Source organism: Petaurus breviceps, unplaced genomic scaffold (genome assembly GCF_028583685.1).
Source record: "Petaurus breviceps papuanus isolate PSGF00001 unplaced genomic scaffold, PetGlider_PUasm1.0 186, whole genome shotgun sequence".
Lineage (NCBI taxonomy): Eukaryota > Metazoa > Chordata > Mammalia > Diprotodontia > Petauridae > Petaurus > Petaurus breviceps.
The window spans coordinates 12,221,800-12,246,585 of NW_027185798.1; the positions used below are offsets into that span (position 1 = coordinate 12,221,800).

The 24,786-nt window shown below is 39.1% G+C and overlaps 1 protein-coding gene across 7 annotated transcripts in view; it reads left to right on the forward strand.

The window, feature by feature from the left end:
• Positions 1–24,786, forward strand: part of AUTS2 (activator of transcription and developmental regulator AUTS2) — a 1,243,088-nt gene that overhangs the window by 508,669 nt on the left and 709,633 nt on the right. The window lies entirely within an intron of this gene.

A 24,786-nucleotide genomic window follows, 5' to 3' on the forward strand; every position in this document is an offset into this window, starting at 1 on the left:
TCTCTCTCTCTCTCTCTCTCTCTCTCTCTCTCTCTCTTTCTCTCTCTGTCTCTCTCTCTCTCTGTCTCTGTCTCTGTCTCTCTCTCTGTCTCTCTCTCTCTCTCTGTGTCTCTCTCTCTGTGTCTGTTGCTCTCTCTCACTCTCATCTTTCTATATAATATCCTCAAATTTTTTCCCCTGCTTCTCAAACTTAGAATCTTTACATATATGCATGTACATATACCTGTGTAGATAGACATATATAATACATACAAGTACACATATTTCTTCCCCCTGCCCCATATATATAATATAGTCTTTAAATATATGTATATACATAGACACACATATATATGCATCTCTTTTAATATATATTCCCAAATTTCTTTCACTTTCTCCTTCTACATATATATCTGTGTATACATATGCAGTCTTTTAATGCACACACATATATAGACATGCATTTCCAAGTTTCTTTCCCTGTTCCATATATGTGTATATGCACACACATAGTACACATATACAGAAGCTTTATATACATATTTGCTGTCGAATACCCTGAATTAATTTCTCTAAGTATTGACTGATTTGAACTCCTTCTGTCCAAGGGCCCTCTCCAAAGTCTTCTCCAGCACCACAATTCAAAAGCATCGATTCTGCAGTGCCCAGCTTTCCTTATAGTCCAGCTCTCACCGCTGTACATCACGACTGGAAAAAACAGAGATTTGACTCTGGACCTTTGCAGGCAAGGTGATGTCTCTGCTTTTTAGTATGCTGTTCAGATTTGCCATAGCTCTCTTTCCAAGAAGCAAGCGGTTTTGTTTTTTAATTTCAGGGTTGCAGTTGCCATCTTCCGTGATCTTTGAGCCTGAGAATACAAAACCTGATAAGCCTCTATTCCTTCTCCCTCTGTTTGCTAGAAAGTAATGGGACCATTTGCCAAGATCTTCGTTTTGGGATGTTAAACGTCCAGCCGGCTCTTCCCCTCTCCTCTCTCACCCTCCTCAAGAGCCTTCTTAATCCTTCTTCACTTTCTGCCATCGGAGCGGTATTGTCTGCATGTCTGATATCATTGATACTTCTCCCAGCGAGCTGAATTCCAGTTTTGACTCCGCCAGCCTCGTACTTCTCATGGAATGCGCCGCATATAAGTTAAATAAATAAGGCGACAGCCTCATTGTGCTCCTTTTCCAGTCAAACCAATCAGTTGTTCCATGTTTGCTTCTAAGTGTTGCTTCTTAGGCCACATAGAGGTTCCTCAGGAGACAAATAAGATGGTCTGGTCTTCCCCCCTCTTTGAAAGACTTGCCACGGTCTGTTGTGATCCGCACAGTCAGACTTAGTGAAGTCAGTGAAGCAGAAGTTGGTGTTTCCTGGAGCTCCCTTGCTTTCTTCAGCAATTGTTGGCAATTATATACATAATACATAGATCTCTCTCTGTCTCTCTCCTTCCCTCTCTGTATGTATTTGTGTGTGTATATGTATATATATTTTATATATGTCATACATACATATATATTATATATATATCATATGTACACATATACACATACATATTCAAATTTCTTCCCCTCGTTCCTCTTCCTCCTTTCTTCTTGCTGCCCCCTTTCCAGCAGTGAAATCCTCGCGTGGATGACTTCCCGGTGTTTTGGTTGTCTCCTTTGATCATTTCCTCTAGGTCTGATCATCAGTCTCATGGAGGCTTCTCTGCCCCCCTGCACTCATGCCTGCACCATGGACTCACTAGCCCAGTGTCTTGGGCTCTATTGGCCCCCAGGAAAAGGAGGCCGAGGGAGAGGGTTAGGGCATCAGTGCCAGCAGCTCTTGGTCCTTGGGCCATTCATAGGAACACTTGCCAGTCTTCAGAGGGAGTTTCAGAGACTTCAAAGTGTTTGCTAATGGAAACACTGACTAAAAGCAGCATCTTAAATAATACAGAGAATCAGCATGCAGTCTCCCCCAAAAAACGTTGCTGCATTTATTAGCTGGGCGTGAGCTAAAGGTTGGCGCCCATAAAGACTATCTTTGTAACGATTAGCAGGGGCCTAGTATAATTTAAGATATTCTTTAGAGTATATAAATATGGCCTCATAAAAGGCCGAGATATAAGGAACCTGTGACTTTAAGTCATTAGAAGCCCAGTGGTTTGATAAAATAACAGGAAACAGACAATTTATTATGAGCAGTCTCAGTAGCTGGGGATTATCCATAAAACTTTTATGGCCTTCCCCAAGTGGCAAGAGGCCATAAAACTTGCCTGAATGAGGGACTTGTTAATTTACTTGTTAAAGCAAATTAAAAATTTATAAGCGCTTTTAGGTAAATGAGATCTTCTCTCATTGCTGCCCTTGTGGGGCTCTGGAATCCTAGGAGGAAAGAATGGCTGAGCTCAGACATCACAGCCGAACAATAACAGCTATTAAATTGTTTCAGTTTATTGCAACAGAACCATGCAGCTGTTGTCAGGGCTGACGGGGGATGCCGGCGCTTGACCGCCCGGGGTTTCAGGAGACTCTTGCTCCCTCTCAATAAAAAGGGGAGGGGGTGCTAGGGTGAGGGAACAAATAATCCTAGCTTCTTGGATTTGCCAACAGCTGACCTGTAGACTGTACTTTCCTGGACTTGGCTGCCAAGACTGCCCTCCCCCTCCCCTCTGACTTTGTTCCTCTCCCTCCTTATTTCCTCTTCTCCCCTTCCTCCCTCCCTCTTCCTCTCTTCCTCTGTTTACCTATCCTTTCTTCTTTCTCTTGCCCTCTCTTCTTTCTCCCCCTTTCCTTCCTTCTCTCTGCTCCCCTCCCCTCCTCTCCCCTCCTCTCCTCTCCCATCCCCTCCCCTCCTCTCCCCTCCCCTTCTCTTTCGCCTGTCCCTTTTCCCTCTGGAAATATAACTTTCTTTAATCTTCAATGGTACTAATTATAAACAGACTTCACCCTTCATTTTAATTTTGACATTTTTGGCCCAGGACCCTAGAGCTAGCCTCTAATTTTCTCTGTCTCCCTCAGCTTGTGTTCAGACAAGCTTCTCTCATGAGGCTCACCCAAAGTTGGACTTCCAGAAATCTTTGAGTGTGAAGGTATTAAACCAGGCCTGGTGGGCTAGGAATGAGAGTCATTGGTTAAAATGACTATGGGGTTGTGCTGACATTGATCCAGAGCCTCTAAAATCAACAATTACCCAACAAGCATTTAATAAGCACCTCTTCTTTGCCCCCATTGGCCAAGGTAGTTGGAATGCAAACAGTCAGTTTCTGGCCAGAGATTATTATGTTTAAATACCATCTTAGGCCATTATTTTCCCTTAGGACCAAGTGTGGAAAACGTCTCAGAAAAGAATGATCAGTAATTGAAGGGTATAGGTAAGGTGAACACTTCAATGTGTTTCCTAGGTTTTGGGCGTTGGCATGCAGATATGGCTTTGGTCTTGGAGTCAAGAAAACCTGGGTTCTGTTCCTTCTGATCGCTGCTGCCTTGTTGACCATTTCAAGTCGTAGTTGTCTTGTGATATGCTTCAGGCATCCTTTGAGTTCTCAGAGTTCTATGTTCCAGGCTCTCCTTCAATGAAATGCCTGCTTTGCTTAACTTGGAGCTTTGGGATCTGTCCCATCCCACAACCCAACGAGCCCATCTCAGATATGTCTCTCTGTCTTTGTCTGTCTCTCTGTCTCTCTCCCCCTCCCCAATACTTTCTTCAGTTTTCTCATACTTTCTTGTTTCTGAGCGGTAACTCTGGACACAGGGGTCAATTACCATTTCTCATTCGGGATGGACGGTGAGCTGGTGCCGTTTCTCACACGCATTGCTTGGACTCCTCCATTTTGCCAACCTTTGCTCCTGCTTGATTTAGATTCATAAATGTAGAGCTGGAAAGGACCTCTGAGGCCTTCTGGGCCAGCCCCCTTATTTTTCAGATGAAGAAACTAAGACCTTGACAAGCTGAATTAATTTTGCAAAGGCCAATATAGAGTGGTGCCAGCTCTCCTCCAACATGGTGTTTGTCATGCACGTGTGAAGGTGGCTTTAGGGCCTTGAACTGTGACTTCATAAATAACTGAGGCTTAGGTTAAACTACTTGCTGATGGTCCCACCTCTGGCAAGTGTGGAAGCAGAGACTGAAACCCAGGTTACTTTTGCTTTCGGTTAATGCCCTAAGAGCATCCTTTCTTCTTGAAAAAGGCAGGCATCTCTGCTTTGTCAAGGCCATTTGGACATTTAAACTAGAGTACCTGGTGAATAATGTCCATGGAAAGGAAGAGCCATTTTGAGACTGTTTCTGTATCTTTATGTTCCTTTCCCACACTAATTGCAGAAATAAAATGTCCTGTCTGAATGATAGACTTACTTCTTATATTTTTGTATTTCCTACTATGAAACAAGGCCCAAGAAATATATTACCTGTAATCTAGGACAGAATTAATTAGATTACTAAAACTTATTACCTTGTTAGCTTTTGAAATGCTCGTGTAAAGAAATGCAGCCAGGGTTATGATGATAGTTTCCCCTGGACACTAGCCAGTGTCTTGAGGAAATCACAGTCATATGCTAAATTCCTTCATTATAGGACTTTTTGTAATGTAATATTTTCCATAAAGTAGTTCCATCTTGAGATTTATGTTTGTTGGTTTATTATTAGAAAGTTATTGTTATAACCATGTTTTCTTCAACACCCTGTCCTATGGTATTGACCTTAGTAGTACTAAAGATTCAATGTCTCTCCCTCTCCCTCCTCCCTCTCCCCTCCTCTTCCCCTCCTCTCATACATGCACACGCTTTTTTCCCCTTTTCCCTCTAGTCTGGGGACTTGTAATTCCATTGGCATGGGTAGCTTCCAATGGGGAAACTCTTCGTCGATGAATTTCAGCCTGTGTTCTCCATATCCCATAGACATTTGCCTGGGGTAATGAGAGATTACATAATTTGCCTCAGTATATGTTATAGACAGTCCTTGGACTCAAGTATCCTTTCCTCCAAGGTCAGATCTCTACCTATTCCCTTTCTTTTTGAGAATGAAAGGTATATTAACTACTTTGTCTCTTTGCTACAGTCTTGTTTAGTCAGTGCATCTTACATACACGTCGCTGTCCAATTTATCTTCTCGTGCAAGCCTCTGATCACATCCCTCTGCTGTTTAAAAAATAAACCCCAATATTAAAAAACAAACACCCTCCACCCAAATAGTTCACCACTGACTCCTATATCCCTTGGATATTCCCAAGCTTGAGATGCAAGGCTGCCTTGTGGGATCCACATCATCTTTCTAAACTTACCTCATTGTACCTTCTCCCATCGCTCCTGAGCCCCAACCTGCCAAGAATTATTGCAAGATGCAGGTTCCACTCTTTCCAGCCTCAGTTGTTTTGTTCATTTCATTCCTTTTGGTCGGAATGGCTTACGCTGATACCTCTTGGGCTCATAGCCTGTGCATCATTCCTGGATCAGTTCAGAGTTTCTCTCTTCCATGAACCCAAATGCCTAGATGCCAGGAGTCTGTTGGCGCTTACTAAATGTTTGATTGATTGATTGATGACCCTCCCCTCTTGTTCTGCTTTGGACAACTCTTAGGCATTTAACACAGTGTACTTCGTGTCATATTTCTTTATTTTTAAATCTTTTCTCCCTTTAGTTGACTGCATACTCTTGGAGGGACAAGAAGGGGCTCACCTTATAAAATTTTTGCATGTCCTTCATCATCCACCCAGCAGAAGGCCTTGCACACAGTAGGGGCTCTGGAAATGTTGGTATTGGTTGAACGAATGAAGAATGAATGGCTGCTCTAAAGATACTTGGCTCGAGCCTGGCTCTTTTGAGGATTTTCTTATATATGCTTGCTCATTAGTGATATTGATATATGTAGTATAATGATTGCTTAATTGCTAATTTTCCTATGCTAATTGCTGTTTTTCTACAAAACTAAATCCTGTAGCACTTTACATTTTTCTAATGCCATCTGGAATATGAATTTTCAGAGGAACAGCAGACAAAGAAGAAAGACATCAGATCACTACCTTCTCTTTTGAGGTGACGGGAAAAAATGCATTCCTCACAGGATTGAAATGTTTAATTTAGATGTTGTTTTATTGTTAGAGTTCAGTGTTGTTTTTTTTAACAAGCTCCTCATCTTCTATCCCCGGCATCCCTGGCATCCCTTGATCAGACTGCTGCATGGTCCTGCTCACAGGTCATTTAGTGCCCTGCTTACCATCATTCCCTAATGAGCATTACATACATGATGAGCATACATGTCACACTTAAAATGTCTTTGCTCTGATTGCTAAGGAAATCCTGCATTTAGTTTGCATATTAATGTGGAGGGACTGTATATATTTCTTATTCACCCCAGGTACCCTGGTCTAGTGGGACCAGTAAGACTCATGTAGGAGTGAAGAGAGTAGGTGGGGTTTGGCTATGGCTTCTACTCTGCCCTTTCCATGATTTGACTTATTAATGTTGAAGGTGTCATCTCTTCTGTTTTGCCCACCTCCCTTTCCATCCCTCCCTCTTCTCTACTTCCCCCTCCATCTCTATATGTGTCTTCCATCTTCTCCCTTCTTTCTTATCCCCTCTCCTCTTTTCTCTCCCTTTCACTCTCTCTAACTTTCTTCTTCCTCTTTCTGCCCTCCACTTTTATCTTTTCATCCTCCCTCTCTTCCATTTCCCAGCATTTCTCGCATTCTCTGGCCTCTTTCTCCATATCTTCTTTTCTCCTCTTTTCTTCTACTTCCTTCTTTTTATCCCCTCTTCTCTCTTATTTTTTTCCTTTCCTAAATTACTCCCCTTCCATCTTTTATCTTCAGAGCAAATTAACAATCCACCTGAATTTACACAGGACTTAAACCTTTGAATAACCGTTCTTTTGCTTGTATCAAGTAACATGGTTTGCTCAGGTAAGCGAAGAGTTCTTCTTAAGAAGGGTACTTTTAACTTGTATTTCACATAGCTGGTTTTAATTTCTTGCACTGTGGGGGAAATCCCTGGATTTAGGTTGATAGGACCTGGCTTGGAAACCTGGCTCTCTCCCCTGTAGGCAAGAATTGACTGCCTTTTGATGCCAAATGGTAGTTGGGCTAGATCTCTCAGGTCCTCTTCCATTCCAGCCTCTCTGTTAAGAGAGAGGGGAATAATGAGCCTTATATCCACTCTGATGTGTCTGAGTCCTGGTCCCAATGTCTTACCTTCCATTCATTTTAAACCCTTTAATAAGTTAAGATGAGCTACTGCCAGTTGATGGTGATGGGAAATACAATTTTACGCCCTTCTAGCTTGACTGTGTCTAATGCACATCCTAGAAGGATTCTGTGTAGATATGTATCTCCATGATGAGATAATATTCTCTATAGGAACAGATCAGAGACAGCCGTGCAAAATCAAGTGATCGGCGCTTAACGTGGGGAGATTTAAGTCTTCTGCTTGATGTGTCAGCCATTCACAATCGAGAGCAAAATAGTTGTAAAGAATTATTAAGAATGAGATGCCATTCCCTTAATATCTTCCATTATTCCGTACAGACCCTTCTTTCACTGTGTCCTTCTCTCTTCCCCTCCCCTTGAGTTCCCATATTTTTCACTGAATGAAAAAAAGAAGTGGATTTGTTATTTCACTATTTTGAAATCCATCCCAATGACTCAGATCACAAACCACCCATGCCTGCCCGTCCTTTGTGCTTCGTCGGCCTCTTTGTTAGTTCTCTCTTGGGGGTGCCCCACACTCCACCTGAGCACAAGATATCAACAGCCTTCTCCTCCTTCTTGATTTTAGGAGAATACCAGGGTGTGGAGCGCATCCACCATCCTGTGGTTTCCATGTGACCAAATCTTCTTCTTTTTCACTCCTATATTCCATTGATGGCATCCTTTATTCCAACTAATCTTTTTAATTTGTGTACTATAATGCATTGCAAGCGTCTTTCTTCCCCCACATACCTCTCTCCTGCCCTCTGAGTGAGACTTCACAGACTGTAGCATTCCATTACTTTCATTGTCTCAGCGATTGACAAAATGGCAGTGGGCTGTACTATTTCATAGCACAACTCTATCTTGAGATTACCACCAGGAGGCACCATTGAATAAGGGCCATAATTTGGAGTCAGAAAATCTGAGTTCTAATCCCAGTTTTGTCTCTAACACTGGTTCCTTGGAGGAGTCACTTTAACTGCTCTGTGCCTCAGTTTCCTCACCTGTAAAATGAGAGAGTTGAACAATATGACATCTTAGTTCCTTTCAGCTCTAGTTCTATCTAGGATCCTATGATTTCACTTTAGGGTTTTTTAGTTGAGAGTGCTGGGTTCTATTTCTTGTTCAATTACCAGCTTCCTGCGTCCCTGTTGTCATCATTTAACTTTACTGTGCTTGAATCATTTCTGTCTATAAAGTCATATTAATAATGAATTAAATAAGTCACCATATATAAAGTGCTTTGCAAATTTAAAAGATCTAAATAATTGCTAGTTGTGATTAATTATAAAATACTTATTAAAATTTTAACAAATCATCATTAATGACTCATAATAAAATAAATTAATAGTAATTTGCCTACTGCACCTTCTTCATTCATTGTCTTGGTCTAGTGAGATAATGGAGAAAAATATACTTTGAAGTATAAAGTACCTTTTTAATATGATAATCATCAAAAGACTTAATCAAGGTATATCTTAAGTGTTTACTGACCTGAATTTGATTGCAGTAGAATAAAGTGCAATTCTGTAAATGACACCTTTAGAGTCATTCATTAGACTAAGAATCCCAGAAGTTTAGGTTAATAATTATTTAACTCTACAAGTATGGATTCTAGGGACTTTCGGCCCAATGCTGTACTTAGCGCTTCTCCTCTGAGTACAGAAAGAACAAAGCTTCCCTTGACTTCAAGGGGTTTACATTCCACTGAGTTGATATGAATTTTACAGGTATGTTAATTCCAAGTAACTTGAAGAGAGAGAGAATAAGGAAGAAAAGAAGGAAGAAGAAAAGGAAGACAGAAAGCAGTTACATAGGCCTTATTATGTGCCAGGCACTGTGCTAAGCCCTTTAAAAAATATTATCTAAATTGATTCTCACAACAACACTAAAAGGTGGGTTTTATACTTAAGGAAACCGAGGCAAACAGGTTAAGTGACTTGTTCAGGCCAGATTTGAACTCCAGTTTTTTCTGACCACTGGCCCTGTGCTCTCTCTGCAGTATCACTAGCTACTTGAAGAGACGTTTGTTGTCCTTGAAACAGATTTGTCTCCAAATATCCCTGTTTGTCAATGACATTTAGCTAGTTGTCTTCATCCCCAGAACACTATGAATTCCTCTTCATGATTTCTTTAGTCATTCAGAATAAAGTGAACTTTTCATCCATGCAAGAAAAAGATGAAAAAAAAATGAAGAATGTAAATGGCCTGCATTGAGGCATGTAGTTAGAAAGATGTGCTGTTCAATTTTTTCTTCATTCATGCAATAGCATTACTGGAAAGACATATCTCAATGTGCTGTATCGGTTTGAGGGAGCTTCCTGCAAAGATAACTTTATAATTAGGGCTAAGAATCAAATAAAAATCTACTTCCTGTAAAGTTAATAAGCACCAGAGTTAGTCACATAATTATATCTTAGAAACACAGATTTTGAACTTGAAGAGACCTTTCGACTAATTTCGACATTTCTAATGCCTTCTTCAAGACTCATCTCCAAACCATCGCCTCCTAAATCCTCAATTTAGAGCTAAAAAGGACCCCAGAAGCAGTCTATCTATCTTTTCATTTTATAGGTGAGGGCACCATGGCTCAAAGAATACAACTATAAAGCAGCAGATTTGAACCTAGAGCCCTGGATTCCAAATCCAATTCATCACTCCAAAGGGCTTCATCCCACATATTCCCTGGTCTTCCTGATTTCCATTTGAAACAGCTTATGGGAGGAGACCAATTTAACTTGGTCTAGGTAGGCTTACTGCCGAGATACTCTTTTCAGGTGTTTCAAATGAGGAGCCATTGTTTCAGGCCATTTCCTCCCATAAGTCCTTTCTAACTACAGCATTTTAGAATTCTGGCCCGTCCCTACCACTGTCCTAGGTAGCTAGCCTCCAGACTTAACTCTCCCAACCTTCACATGTAGGTCCTTGGGTTTGTCTGGCTAAGGTTATTCCTGAGGAACAATGGGCTTCTTTTATGTTTTTGGATAGCACCCTCATCCTGGTGTATGTTCCCACTCTCAGTTCTTGGGCTTACTGCCTGAATACCATTTATTAGCTCCAATTAATGTCATCTAAGTATAATTTAATCAGTTGCTAACTCCTCAATTTCAATAAACAAAATCACTTAGCTTTTACAAAAGCATAATTATTGAGAAGATATAAAAGAACAAATGTACTAACATCTCCTTAAATGGGTGACTTGGTCCCATCTACCATCTTGGGCCAACCTAACCTCCTCCTGCCCCTCCTTCCCCAGCAGATTTCCTTCTGGGCACAGCAGAGCTAATGAACAAAACACTAACTTTGCCACACGCACCATGTTGGCTGCTTTGATAGACCTCTCTTGTCTCTTCTGATCTTTCCAAGCTCACAAGGTTTTAGCCTATTTCATTGCATCTCCTTTATTCATTCACTTGTGAGCAATAGAGAATGAAACGCTACCCTGATAGAGAAGTGTGAGCATCGTACATTCAGGCTGTATGGCAGCACCCCCCCCCACTTAGAAGCTTGTAGCAATTTTCCCCTCTCTCATAAGGAGAGTAATTGAGCTTCTCTATTCCCTTTTGCTTGCATGTTACTACTCAAATTCCAATTAAAAGGCTTTTTCCCCACCATAGAGGAAGTGGTCAGAATACAGTCATAGAATCAGGGATTCTGAATCAGGGATAGTGCTTCACCTTCACATGCTGTCACATACTGCTGAAGCCAGCTTGCCAGTCCTCCGGGTGGATTGGCAGCAGCCAGCGCTCCTTATTTTCCCAGGTGTGGGCCTTCATTGGTCCAAGTCCCAACCTTCCAGTGTCCTTTTCTTCCTGGTTTCCTTACCTTCTGGGATTATCTGCATCTCTCTTACAGGTATTCTAATGCATATTGTCAGAAAGTAAGTTTCTTGAGAGACAGAGACTTTTTTTTTCTTTTCATGACAATGCTTAGTATATAGCATGCATCTACAAAATGCCTTATAATTTGCTGGCTAATTGATTCATCTTCCTTTTTGAGAAGCTTCGGAGGGAAACAAATCACGTAAACTCCCATTTAGCAGTGAGTGCTCTCTGACTGTTGATGACTGTGGTTCATCTTTGAGGGCTTTGACGAGGCCCTACATTAATGTAGTTGTTTTGTCTTATATCACCTTCCCCATCATTTTGTTCTGTGGGGAGTTATCTCGTTTGCCCAGCAGAGAAGGGACAAAAAGTCAAAAAATGCAATTGCCCTTTTGCATTGTCTCCAGAAAGTACTAGTCTGCTGCCAAGCATTTGTGCTTTGTGTTCATCAGAAAATAGCCCTGGAGGTTATCTGTCTCTGCCAAATACCAGGCTATTTTACATGCTCTTATTTTAAAGTGACAGATGAACCCACTTTATGGGTCTTTCAATAATACCTGACCCTGCAAACACACAAGTAGCAACATCCCCAGATTTGCGTTGGTCAACTTTTCACCCCACTTCCCCTCTGGTCCCTTAAGTAGTGGAAAAATAATGAATAATTTCAGCCCTTTTCCATAATCCTTGGGGGTATTGTGACTCCATTAAATCTTCATTTATGTCACATGCTGTTGTTAAATTTGGTTAAGATCCGTGGATGATTCTTCCACAGTCCTAAATTACATGCTTCATTAAGAGATGCAGAGTGAACAACATGACTTCAGGGTTGGAGACCCAATATGGACCAGCTTGCCACTGACTAGTTGAAACATACATTTCACCATGTGCTTTTCTCAGATGAGAAAAGGGGATGTATAAGCATCTTTAAGCAAATTTCTTTTGGTCAACGTCTAAATGGACAGCCAAAGCAAATTGACAGTAGGATTCAGTGATAAGTTTGTTCTCTGTCCAGAGTTACAGGTAAATGAGAACCTCAGTGAAGTTAGAAGGAGTTAATCTTTCTTAAGTTTAGAGTAAGCTTTAATGAGGAAGAAAATCTCCAATATCTAGCCACTGTACATACATCAAAGCTTTCATAAGGGTAAATTTATGTCTGATAGTGTGGACGGTTTCAGTACACATTGGCGAAATAGCCTGCTGATTGCTGATTGAAAACAGTTGTTAATTCTCTACTTCACTAAATTCAGAGTGGAAAAACTTTCCTTAATAAAGAACAGATTGAGGAGAACCAAGGCCTTGCTGTGTGGAAATTAATGGCAGATGCATAGACTGGTAGTTAAAATGTTTCATTAGATGTTAATGTCTTGCTGTGTTTTTAATTGTTCAGAAATTAGCCTCTAGAATATTAAAACCATCTGTTTGTTATCATGATGAAACAGAATGCTTAAGTAGTTATTAATTTGTGTTTCTTTTCTTTTTCTTTCCTTCTTTCTTTTTTTTGTCTCTAAAACTTTGATCTCTTTGAGAGTTCAGGGAATGTGGGATGTTGAAGTGAAAAAAAAATCATTGCCCAAAATAATCTTATTTTGTTGCCTGCCACCCATGTTTTGTGTGCCTGTTTTCTTTCAGAAATTATTCTTCACCGAGGGCAGGTTGACCTTTATGTTTCAATGCACGGTGGGTGTGAGCTAGTGTTCATTCTGCATCTTTAGCTGTGGTGCAGACAATGTTCATGGACTGCTATTTTTTTCATGTTAATGTGAGGATAGAATATAGACTTTGGGGGAAAGAATGGCCAGTGTCTCATATCTGTACAGGCAAAGATGCCTAGTTGGGTTCTAAGCATTGGTTGGTCAGGGATTTTCTCTTCTGGGTTGGACAGAATGACAGGGCCTGACCAAGAATAGTTAAATCTCTCTTCTAAATTCTGCTGCTCTGAGGTTAGAGAGTAGTTTCATTTAAAAACCCCGTGCTTTCTCAAGACCAAAGTCTAGGGGAAGGGCATTTTCGTACTTTTAATCAATCAATAAGTAAACAAAAATTTGTTAAGGGCTTACTTTTTACCCACAAGTGTTCAAAGTTCTGATGATATCCCCTTCCCCCACATGATCCCACCCTTCGAGTAGAGGAAGACAGGATGTCTTTTCCCAGATCTCTGCCATCTCCCACATGAATACCTCTAGCTTGGGTGATTTGGAAACATGAACCAAAGCCCTATTAAGTAAATACATAGATCAATGCAAGCATAGAGAGGTAGGTCATAAGTATTGGGGGTTCAGGGAAGGTCACCTGTAGATTGCAGTTAAGCTAAGCTTTGAAGATAATTGGGTTGATAAGACACAGAAATGATAAAAGAGTGCATTGCCTTCAAGGAGCTTAGGTTCTGAAGGATGAATCAATATATCCATTAGAATATAAAAAATGCATACAATATTGATGGAAGTCAACCTTTGATGAGCTGACACTGGCCATTGGGGAGATGGGAGTGGACCTGATTGAAGTAGCCTTTATCTGCACCTTAAAGGAAGACAGGAATATCATAAATTTGAGGGCTGAAGGAAGAACATTCCAAGCCTGGGGATTATTTTCTATCAGTAATAAAAGTTTCCTATTTACGTAGCCCATCAAGATTAGGTGACTTTCCGAATCCAACAAGAGTCATATAACTTACCCAACACCAAGTGTTGTTAGACCCAATTTTAGCAAGAAAGAAACAGAGGTGAGGACAGGTTAATGACTAGCCTCAGGTCATTCAGTGAAGAAGTAGGAGGGTTGGGACTGGAGCCCATTTCTGTTGACTTCAGATCCAGCATTCTTTCCCCTCTTCTCTGCAGTAAAAGGGCTATACATTAATGTGGGCCTGGTAAAGGGAGTGCTTGACTTGGGGACAGGAAAATTGGGGTGGAGTCCTGCACTCTGGCACCCAAGGCTGTGTGACCCCGACTGACTCTTAACCTCTCCAACTTCCAGTTGACTGGCGGGTACAAACAGAGATAGACAGCCATGCCTGCATGTGCCTGCATGTTGTTGTGAGGCTTCAAGGGCACAATTTAAAGCACTATAAAAATAGCTTTTTACATTGCTTCTATCATCTGGACATACCTTCCTTTTACGAGGCAACTTCTTAGGATGATTTTTTTTCTTTCCAAAAATATTGCTTATTTGTGATGCCTTTTTGTTACAGCGCATTCACTTAGATATATCCATCTGGCCTTTCCATTTCAGTGCGCCATCTTTGAAATACAGATTGAAAAAGAAAGAGGAGGAAAAAGTAGTTTCCTTAAATTGAACGCATCTGTCTAACAGATTCCATACCTGTGGTTCCCTAATTCTTTATTGATAGGATAGAGGTGAATTTTATCTGCTATTTTCCAGGATCAAGCTTGGTCATTATGATTATAGATTTTGTATCATGATGATTACTTATTATAGATACATAGAATATTTTATAAAATTATATAATGTAGTTGTATGTATGTAATATTCAATATATCACAATATATTTTATGGAATATAGACTATATAATCCATTTTATTCTGTATAATCTATATTATGTAAAATATATAGACTATTTTATATATTATATTGTTTTGTACATTGTATTATATTATAAAATATTTTATATATTTATTTTATTTATATTTGTTATTTATTTATCTAAATCTATTTTATAAAAACATGTTATATTTTTATATATTGTATATTATATTGTATTTGATTATAAAATATATTGTATAATGTATTTTATAACATTTTATGAAATATTATATATTTATTTTATTTATATTTGTTATTTATTTTATCTAAATATTTTATAAAAACATGTTTATATATTTATGATTATTTTCCTTTGGTTTTGTTTTGATTAATTGGTTTTATTCTTGTCACGTCCATTGTTTTTGGTCATTGTGTGTATTTTTTCCTGATTCTACTTCACTCTGTAGCATTGAATATGTCTCTCCATGTTTTCCTGAACTCTTAAGATTTGTCATTTCTTATGGCGCAATAATATCCCATTATTTTCATGTAATAAACTGTATTTAGGCAGTCTCCAGTCAATGGGATCTCTGGGTCAATGGATATGGACATTTTAATCACTTTATAAAAACAAAATTCCCAAATGTTTTCCAAAATGTTTGGATCAATTTACAACTTCACTAAAAGAGTATGAATTTGTATTCCCTTAGCCCCTCCAACATTTATTATTTTTGTCTTCTTTTATTTATCTTTGGCAAAAATTATCTTTGCCAGGTTGCTGGGTTTTAGCTCAAACCTTGGCGTTTTTATTTTTAGTTATTCTATTAGTTATTTATGGCATTCATGAGGTTGTTAATGACTGGCATTTTTTTAGTTGGAAAATTGCTTGTTCATATTCTTTAACCACTTAGTCACTGGGCATTGCCTTTGATCTTACATATTTGTATTAATTCCCCATAATTTTTAGATATCACTGCCCTATCAGAGATAATCAATGAAATGTTCTTCCCTTTCCACTTTGATAATTTCCCTTCTCCTCTAAGCTGCACTGATTTTGTTTGCAATTTTTGTTTACAATTATTATCTGCCCGGCCCAGTAAATGTCTTCTTCATTTGTGAATATGTATTATGATTATTCCCCAGGTTTTATCCCCTTCATCTCACTAAGCATCAGGACTGGACCATTTCTCTTAAGATCTAAAAATACACTGCAAGTGAGCTGTGAAAACATTGTCTTTCATTAGTAGAATGTACGCTCTTTGAGGGCAGGGGGTTGTCTAATTCTTGTATTTGTATTCCAGCTCTTTAGTGGGTATTAAATAAAGGCTTATTGCTAATAAATGATTGATTGGATTTATGAAGAAAGAAAAACATTGGGAAATACGGGCCCTTCCGTGACCCTCTGTGATGTAAGTGACCCAAGGGCAAGGTCTGCGCTTCATCTAACCTGGATACCTTTCCCAAGCCAAATACAATCATCTGTATATTTATTGAATTGAATTGAAAGCAGTAAAATTTTCTTCTAATTAATCAGATCCTCATATTTCCATTTACCTATTGTACTCCTCTGTCTCCCCCCCCCCCGCCATTATTAAATGAAGTACAGAAATCCCCAGAGTTCTTGAGAAATTGAGAGGTAACTTATTCTAGTGTAAACTCTGGATTTGCAATCCTGTTGTTGAGATGGCTTCAAGTCTTTTTACTGGCCCCTGCTACCTGTATGGCTTTGGGGGTGTCATTCACCTTCTTGAATTGTTATTCCATTAGTAAAGTGAGAGGTTGAATTTGATGGCCTGTAAGGTTCTTTCCAGAGCCAAAGCTCAGATCTGTGATTCTTTAAATTGAAGCCTCCTCAAGGGTTGTGGGAAACATTACAGAAACAAAATTTTTGGTGAATGGAATTTTCCTTCCCTTCTCTTCCAACCTGTGGCCTCCTCCTTCCTACCTGCTTGCCAACCATAAGAAAACCTTAAAAATATAGCCGAGGGGCTGTTAACCTCTTCTAGTCATGGCATTCTGGTAAAGCTTAGGGATCCTCCTTCAAGGAAAAAAAAAGAAAAGCTTAATATTTGATACCTAGGATTATCTAGGAAACTGATTATGTTGAAATCTGTCTGTCTATGTGTCTCTCTCTTATCTCTCTCTATACACATACATATAAATATTCATACATATATTTTATATTCTATTATTGATGTGTAATTTTTATATATCATATATTTTATATATAATATTTATATACATATGCATATATATAGGTATGTATTTCAAGGTCCCCAGGTTGATAACCCCTAACACATCAATTAGGATTTAAGAATCTCAAAATTATATATATATATGTATGTGTGTGTATGTATGTATAAATGTATATATGTGTGTGTGTGTGTGTATACATATATATGTATATTACCCCTCCTCTCGGATGCAGAGGGAAATGAAAATTATCTCTACAGATAGGGATCTCTCTATTTTTAAAATAAAAATTATCTATTAAGAATGTATTTTAAAATAAATTTTTATTGCTATTTTGTTGATATATTGCCCACATTTCCCAGTGTCTTCTCCTCACTCAGAATCACATTTTTCATTAGAAGGAAGGGGGAAAAAAGCAAATGAAAATTAACTAATATGTCAAACAAGTTTTACATTTTACCTGGGAGTCCCCACCTACAGGCCCCCATTTCCTCTAAGGAGGGGGGATTGGAACAAAGATTTCTTTGTTCCTCTTGCCAGATAGACAATGAAACTTTCTTTTTCAAACAAAATTATCAAAATAAAAAGAAATATGACAGTGTTGATAATGGCGAGTTGGCTCTGAGAAAGATACTGAGATTGAGATAGGCTTGATCTTAGCCTAGCAAGAAACAGGGTCTGTGTTAAAAAAAAAAAAATCAAATCACGTAGACAAGAAACTAAAATAAATAGAATTTAAAAATGTTCTATGTTAGCCAAATTACTTGAAAGTGGCAGTCTCTCCAGTAAGTATATATAATGCTAAGAGCTATTAAGTTTTCTTAGCAGTGGTTTTTGACCTTTTCCTGAGCAAGTACTTTTACAATTCAGAAATGCCAGAATGAGGATTTGTTAAACTCACCTTAATTATACGGTTCTTTCATTTTATCGTTCTTTCACCTGACTGTCTCAAAAATCCTAAATTGCCTGTAATCAGAGTTTCAGGCCCAGGAGGGGTGAGAACATTTTTTTTTCTTTCTGTAGTTCTAAGAAATAGGAAACAAGTTTTTGTTTTTATAACCACGAGGCACGTGGATAGAATAGCAGGAAATTATTTGTGTCATCTTCAGAGGCTGGCATCAGTGGGCATTAACCAGCATCAATGGGCATCTCCCCTATGTTGTATTAGAAGGATGGATCCTTAAGCTTAGGAATAATGGCTGGTCTTTTACAGTCTGAAGTCTGCTTTCCAACATCCCTGATATGGATGTGGATATAGGGAGGGAGGAAAGAGAGGTGGAGGGTCTTTTTCTTTTTTAATTGAACAGTATGCTGTCTGTTATGTAGATGCAGTAAGGATCTTGGGAGGAACCTTAAAGAGGAGGCTCCCTAATTTTAAGGATGAATAAGCTGAAGCCTAGATTGGAGATGCATCTTGCCCAAGGTTCCACAACTAATAAACACAATGAAAATCTTTCTTGTAAAATGTAATCTTGAGTGCTGCACCACTTTAGCTCTATTTTCATTATTTCAAGTGCTTAGCACAGGTCCTAGCTTGCAATAAACTTTTATTAAGTATTGGTGACTTAAATTGATTGCCCAAGTGGACATAGGTTATAAGGAAGAGAGGAAGAATTTGAACCCAGTACTCCAAAGCCATTATTCTTTCCACTCTACCACATTTCTAAAATTAAAATTAAAGCCCCAATTTCCCCCAGGCCATCCTGACATGTTTTTTTGGACTTACCATCAAAGAGTAGAGCTGGAAGGGAATTTGATGCTCAAGGAATCCAACCCCCTCATTTTACAGATCAGATCAATTAATGCTAATGGAATAACATTTCCAGCCTTTGTCCCAAAGCTGACCATCTGGGTCCATACATTCAAAACTGCCCTCCCTTCTTTCCTAACAGTAATTGTGTTTCCGAATTTCACAGTCTTCTGTTGTACCACTGGGTGAGTGATGCCCCCTTGAGGAAGTCATTGGGGACCTAGGGCCATAGTCCATCAGTCGGCTCATTTGACAGGCTTCATGAAGCACAGCTGAGTTTTTTTTACTGAACTTGAGAGACTTGGGATCAAAACAGTGACAGGTGTCTTGACAACTTGAGATATCCAAAGACGTTCCCCCCTCAGGCAGTGATGGCCTCAGGCCAAAATATTCTGGATTGAAATGTACTCTGTGTTTGCATAGTCTCTTATAATTAAAATAGGCGCCCCCATGTATTTTATAGTTAGAGTTAGATGACTCCTTCTCTAGAAGCCAGGATTTAGAGGTGGGTGGAGGGTGGGGAGAGGTACAGGGAAGGAACAGTATTTGAAGGATGCTTCACAGAATGAGCCTTGAAAGAGTGTTGTTAAGATACGGAGTTGGAGCACTCCCTTTTAATTCCTCCTCTGACACTTCTTATCAGTATGGGCTTGCACAAGCCCCTCTGCCGTCCTCTGAGTCTCTTTTATAAAATGAGGGGGCTTGACTTCATGGCCCCCAAAGTTCCTTCTTCTTCCAGTCCTGTGGCAATTAAACTTGTGTTATAAAATAAAATAGCCATCTCTCGATCTAGAGCTCGGATCTCAAAAGGCTGTGCATCCCAATGGCCTCATTTTACAGATGAGGAAACTAAGGCAGAGAGTGGTGAAATCACTTGACCTAGTCACACATACAGCTATTAAATTTCTGAGGTGCCATTTGAACCTAGGTATTACCAACTCCAAGTGTAACACCCTAAAGACTGGGCCGTGCTGCTGTTGAATTGTTTCAGTCATATTCAACTCTTCATGATCCCATTTGGAATTTTCATGCTGAGAATGGTTTGCCATTTCCTTCTCCAGCTCATTTTACAGATGAGGAAACTGAGGCAAACAGGGTTGAGTGACTTGCCCAGGGTCACACAGCTAGGAAGTGTCTGAAGCCAGATTTGAACTTACAGAGATGAGTCTTCCTGACTTCAGGTCTGGCACTCTATCCACTGCACCATGCTTCCTGTAATTAAAGGTTGTGTTTATTAAAATAATGCTGTATGAGGACACTTTCTAACTGAAAACCTTAGTAAGTAGAGTTGTCTTCCCATTCTCTCCATATAGAGAACTTTGCAGAGACTTGCAGGTAATATTAAGTGATCTCAGAAGGCAGGGAACCAGGAGATAGAGAGGCAGAAACATTTCTTGGGCAGGAGCACTTAGAAATGTTTATTAAGTGCCTACTGCAATAATAAATTAAAAGTCATTTATTCATTGAATATCAATTAATTGAATTGAATTAATTGAGTATCAGTTAATCAGATAATGTGATTTGTACAAGGAATATGAAGACACAAATAAATTCAGCGACTTTGATTCTTTATTTCCATTAACCTCTTTGATCCTTGTAACAACTCTGTGGGATACTTGGAAGACAGACTTAGAGTCCATCCCTGGTCCCCTACTGGGTGTTGCCATCTTTGGTGGACCTTCTAGACTTTCCACTCCACTGGCATGACCCTGGTGTCATTACTATTTCAGGATGATGCATCATACAAGTCAAATGGTTGACATCCAAATAGAGTGTGAAGGACATTCACTGCTTTCTTTTCACTCAGTGTACTTTGGAATAGCATCCTTGGGAAGGATGTCACTGAGGATTCCTTGAATCCATACTTCCAAAGACAGCATGATAACAGTTGATACTTTAAAGTTTACAGTGTAGCGTTCACACATTATCTCATTTTATATCCACAACAACCTTGTGAAGTTGTGATGACCTCAATATCTTCATTTTAGAGATGAGGAAACTGAGGAAGAAAGAAGCCAAGGAATTTACAGGACTCAGCCCCCATTATCCATTACCCAGTTTAATTTCTTGTTACAGTAGGCATCAGGTGCCAGATGGCCATTGTCAGTTGGATCTTGACTCCCTCCTCCAACACATATATACCTTATATATACTCCAGTTAAGGTTTTCCAGAGTCCACCCAACTCTGAACCTTGGACCCATTATTTTCTTCACTGGAGCAGTCTCCCTTGTCATTGCATCCCAGGTCCTTTTGGGCTCCCCACCTGCCATATTCCTTTCCTTGCCAGAACCTTAGAATTGCTTAGCCTCTACATCTGCCATGAATTGAATTGTCTTTTGTGTGTTGTCTTGTCTAATTAAAGTGTTGGCTCTTTAAGAGCAAAGATTGTCACACTTTTCTATATGTATCCCTAGCATGAAATAATAAATCCTTTTCAATTCCACTCATACAGCTAGTCAATGTCTGAAGTATTTTTTAAATCAAATTCCTTCTGATTCCAAGTTCTAGGTACTAGGGGAGAGGTAGAAAGAAAGGGAAAGGGAGAGGGAGGGAGGTGGGGGACAGAGTCCTTGCCGTTGAGAAGATTATAGTCAGTTAGAGGAAATAAGGTAAACACACATTATGTCTATCACTGGGATTCCTTAACCTTTGTCCAAAGGCCCATACAAAAGTTGACCATCTCACTTTGTTTATGATTATAGATGTTGTCCAATAAAAAGTACCTTCATTTACTCCTTCCTAGCTTTTCCTTTTTTATACATTCCTTCCTTCCTTCTTTCCTTCCTTCCTTCCTTCCTTCCTTCCTTCCTTCCTTCCTTCCTTCCTTCCTTCCTTCCTTCCTTCCTTCCTCCCCCCCCGTTTTGTGTTGACAAATGGAATCCTTGGCCATGCATGTTGGGCCTTTTGTTGACATAATTCTGTCTCAGCTTAGCACCAGATTCGTTCATACAGAAGTGAGTCATATATCATCAGCCTTTACACTTCCACTCCCTTGCCTTCACATTATTAAATTATGAAGAAATAGCATCATAATAGCCTCTTGGCCAAGTCCTCAGGAATGGAGTTATGATTCTTTTGATAAATTGTGGAATGTTATTAAGTTTTGATGTCTGGAGTAAGTGCATTTCTGGAAAGGAAATCGAGTTCTGTCATAGTCCTCAGTATGAGTTTAATTGCTGCTGCTTTGGGTTACACACTGGGTAATTTGATTGATCCTGGCCTCTTTTTGTCGTATTCATTATTACTTCTACAGACCACAAGGCAACCTTATAATCTCCGTTTCTATGTGGAATTGGTCAATTCAAAGTCATTGCAGAGATTCCTTTTTTTTCTTAACAACTGTTACAGATTTGTAAGATCATAGATATAAAGGTTAAAGTGACCTCAGAGGTCAGCTGTGCCCACCTGCTCATTTTACAGATGAGAAAATTGTCTGGTGGGGTAGAGGAAATGCTTTTCCCCACTCTTAAACATCAAGTTACAATTTATGCACCGAGACTTCCAGTATTTGTTGGGGGTTGATAGTGACATGTAATAAATGACTTTCTATCCACAGGCATGTTCAGAGAGGGAGCAAAGGGGTGATAACTGTTTTTGTTTATAAAGAATAATCCCTGTTATAGTTGGCTTGATTTCACTGTTTGTGGATACTCAAGTATTTCTCATTTGTTCAGGGGTGGCTGGACGATTGCTTGCAGAGGTGATGAGGGCAAGATGGTGTGCTTCATTCCTGAAACACCATTTAACATTTTACAGAGAAAACTTTTTCCATGGCAACAGACCAAAGCCCAAATTTTGGCTTTCCATCTTACAAGTTTCTAACATTTGTCATGAGGGGAACTGGGCTAGAAAATGTGTCTGGATCAGTTTGGAATTCAGTCTTTCCCTGTTTTCTTTCTCTCCCCTCTCTTCTTTTCTCTTGCCTGGCTTGTTTTTGAACCATCAATCCTCATGTGTCTAGTCAATATCCTCCCCATCCTTCAAGGCCCAGTTTTAATGTTATCTGTTCTGTGAAGCTTTCTCTTTTCACTCCAGCTAGATGCACTTTCTCCATGGTACAAAATATATTCCCTTTATCACATTCAGCCTTCTGTCACAAATATTTGTATGAACAGCTTCTCCTCTCTACTAGACTATAAGCTCTTTGTTTATTTTTGCACACCTTAGAGCATCTAATTTATACCTGGACCTCAATAAATTACCATTATCTGTTGTTTCATTCTTACCAACTGGGAAGGTTGATCATGGGTAACTTCCTCAAAAGAATATTTCAGCAAATTTCCATGGGAAATAACCTCAGTTGCATCTGTCTAGGCCCACCATTAAATCTGTATTTCTGAAAGAGTTAGCATTGAGAACTTTCTTTTTAAAAGATATTCTCTATTTTCTGTTCCACCAACTCCCTTTCTTGACTTTAATTTCAGAGTTTTCTGTATCTTGACCTTTTCGCCATTGTAAATTCTTCATATAAAATATGCTAAATTGAAAAACCTTCATGCTGTTACATCTCTAGTTATTGAATGTTCTAAAGGTCAGATTAGAGCTTTGGACAAATGGATGAAGGGAAACTTTCTATTGCCTTTCTCACCTCCCCCCACCAAAAATAAATATTTATGGTAACATTTTGGCTTTGAATTTGTAGTCTTCTGTTTTGTCCACCACTAGACAAAATGTGTGTGAGTCCTACTTGAAGCAAAATTTGATGCAGCCAAAACTAGTCTGTAAAAACAACCACAGATATATTATACATATAGAATGAGAGTTTTAAAGGATGTGAGAAATCTCGTTGAACTTCCGTCTCTTAGAGATGAGGAGCATTCTTCTGTTTGATTTTGTAGACTTGTTCATCGCGATGAAAGCAATCACTAAAGTAACTTTAAAAAGCAATCTGACACTAACCACAATTTGTATTGTATTTCAATAATTTCTTGAGATGCTACTATATGTTCATAGTGTGTGCTTAGTATTAAGTGTGCTTATTTTATTACATGAAATTAGAAAGTGTGTTGAAAGGGGCCTTTTTGTGAATCCTTAGGTAGGAAATGATTACTAGGAGTACACATGGCTTCCTCATGATTTTCAGGCAGCCATTGTATCCTATTTACGAAGTGTCATGAACATAGTATCTCTTGATTTTGCCATTTGACTTGAAATAAATCTTCAAGACTTTACTGGGGACAAAATGAAGGCTCAGACTAGATGATAATGTATCGAGGTTGGTAGGGATTCAGAACTAGTGTAACTAAATTCTGAGTGATTTTTTAATTGAATGACCCCTTTGGGAAGTGTTTCTCTAGGAGAATGTTTCAAGGAATAGATGTAGAATGTTTCTCCAATTTGTAGAAGACATAAAACTCTGAAGTTTTGCCTGGTTGTCCCCTAAAGGGGGAGGGAACCTCTTCCTTATTTTGTATATAATTATCAGTTTCTCTTAGGCAACTCTCCAAGACCACAAGAGAAGGAGTCTTCTCTTCTGAAGAGAAGGTGCTTCTCTGTGTCAGTGGGAGTTTCTCCATTTGAGTTCCTCATGTTACTGAAGCCACAGGTCCCATCCCTAACCAGACTATACTTACAGACATTGCCCATTTCAATCAACATAACCTTTTTGAGAACAGTCACTTTCGTGATAGTTTGTTCATTTATTTTTTGATCTTCCTATCCCTAGTTCCTAGATGGTGCCAGGTACATAGTATTCACTTAAGAAATGCTTAGTGAATGATTGACTAATTAAAATTGCTTTGATTAAAAGCAAATGCTCAACACATTTACAAAGGGGAAGTTGTTGAGGAACAAGCTATTCAATCTGATAGTGTTTCTTAAGTGCTTTAATTAGTTCAGGAAGTGTGCTAAGTATAGGGATATATAGAAAGATATGAAACAACATCTTTCCTCAAGGAGCTTATGTTCTAATCAGGGAGATAATACATATATGTCTGTGTATGAACAAAGAAAATGAGTAGAAAATGAACAGAAAGATCAGAGGATATGAATAGTTAGTTTTTGAAAACTATCAGTAGCCATATGAAAAAATTGCTTTAAATCCCTAATAAATAATTAGAGAAATGCAAATTAAAGCGGCCCTGAGCTTCCACTTCATACCTTTCACGTTGGCAAAGTTGAAAAAGACTTTTTTCTAGATCAAAGATTCCCAGATACAGTGGTCAGGAGGGAGGCCATTTCGGGAATGAGGGACAGCCCTCCTAAAGGCATGTGCCACACACATCTGTCAGAAGTTATAAGAGATTTCCCCTCACCTTAATAAGAAGCTCCCTGGTAATTAGATCTGGACAAAAGTGGCTTTCCAGTTTTAGAATGTGTTTCTGTACCTGGAGGTTTTCAAACAAAAACTGGATGCCTTCTCAGGTGCAGTGGAGAAGGGGTTTTTGTTTTGAATGG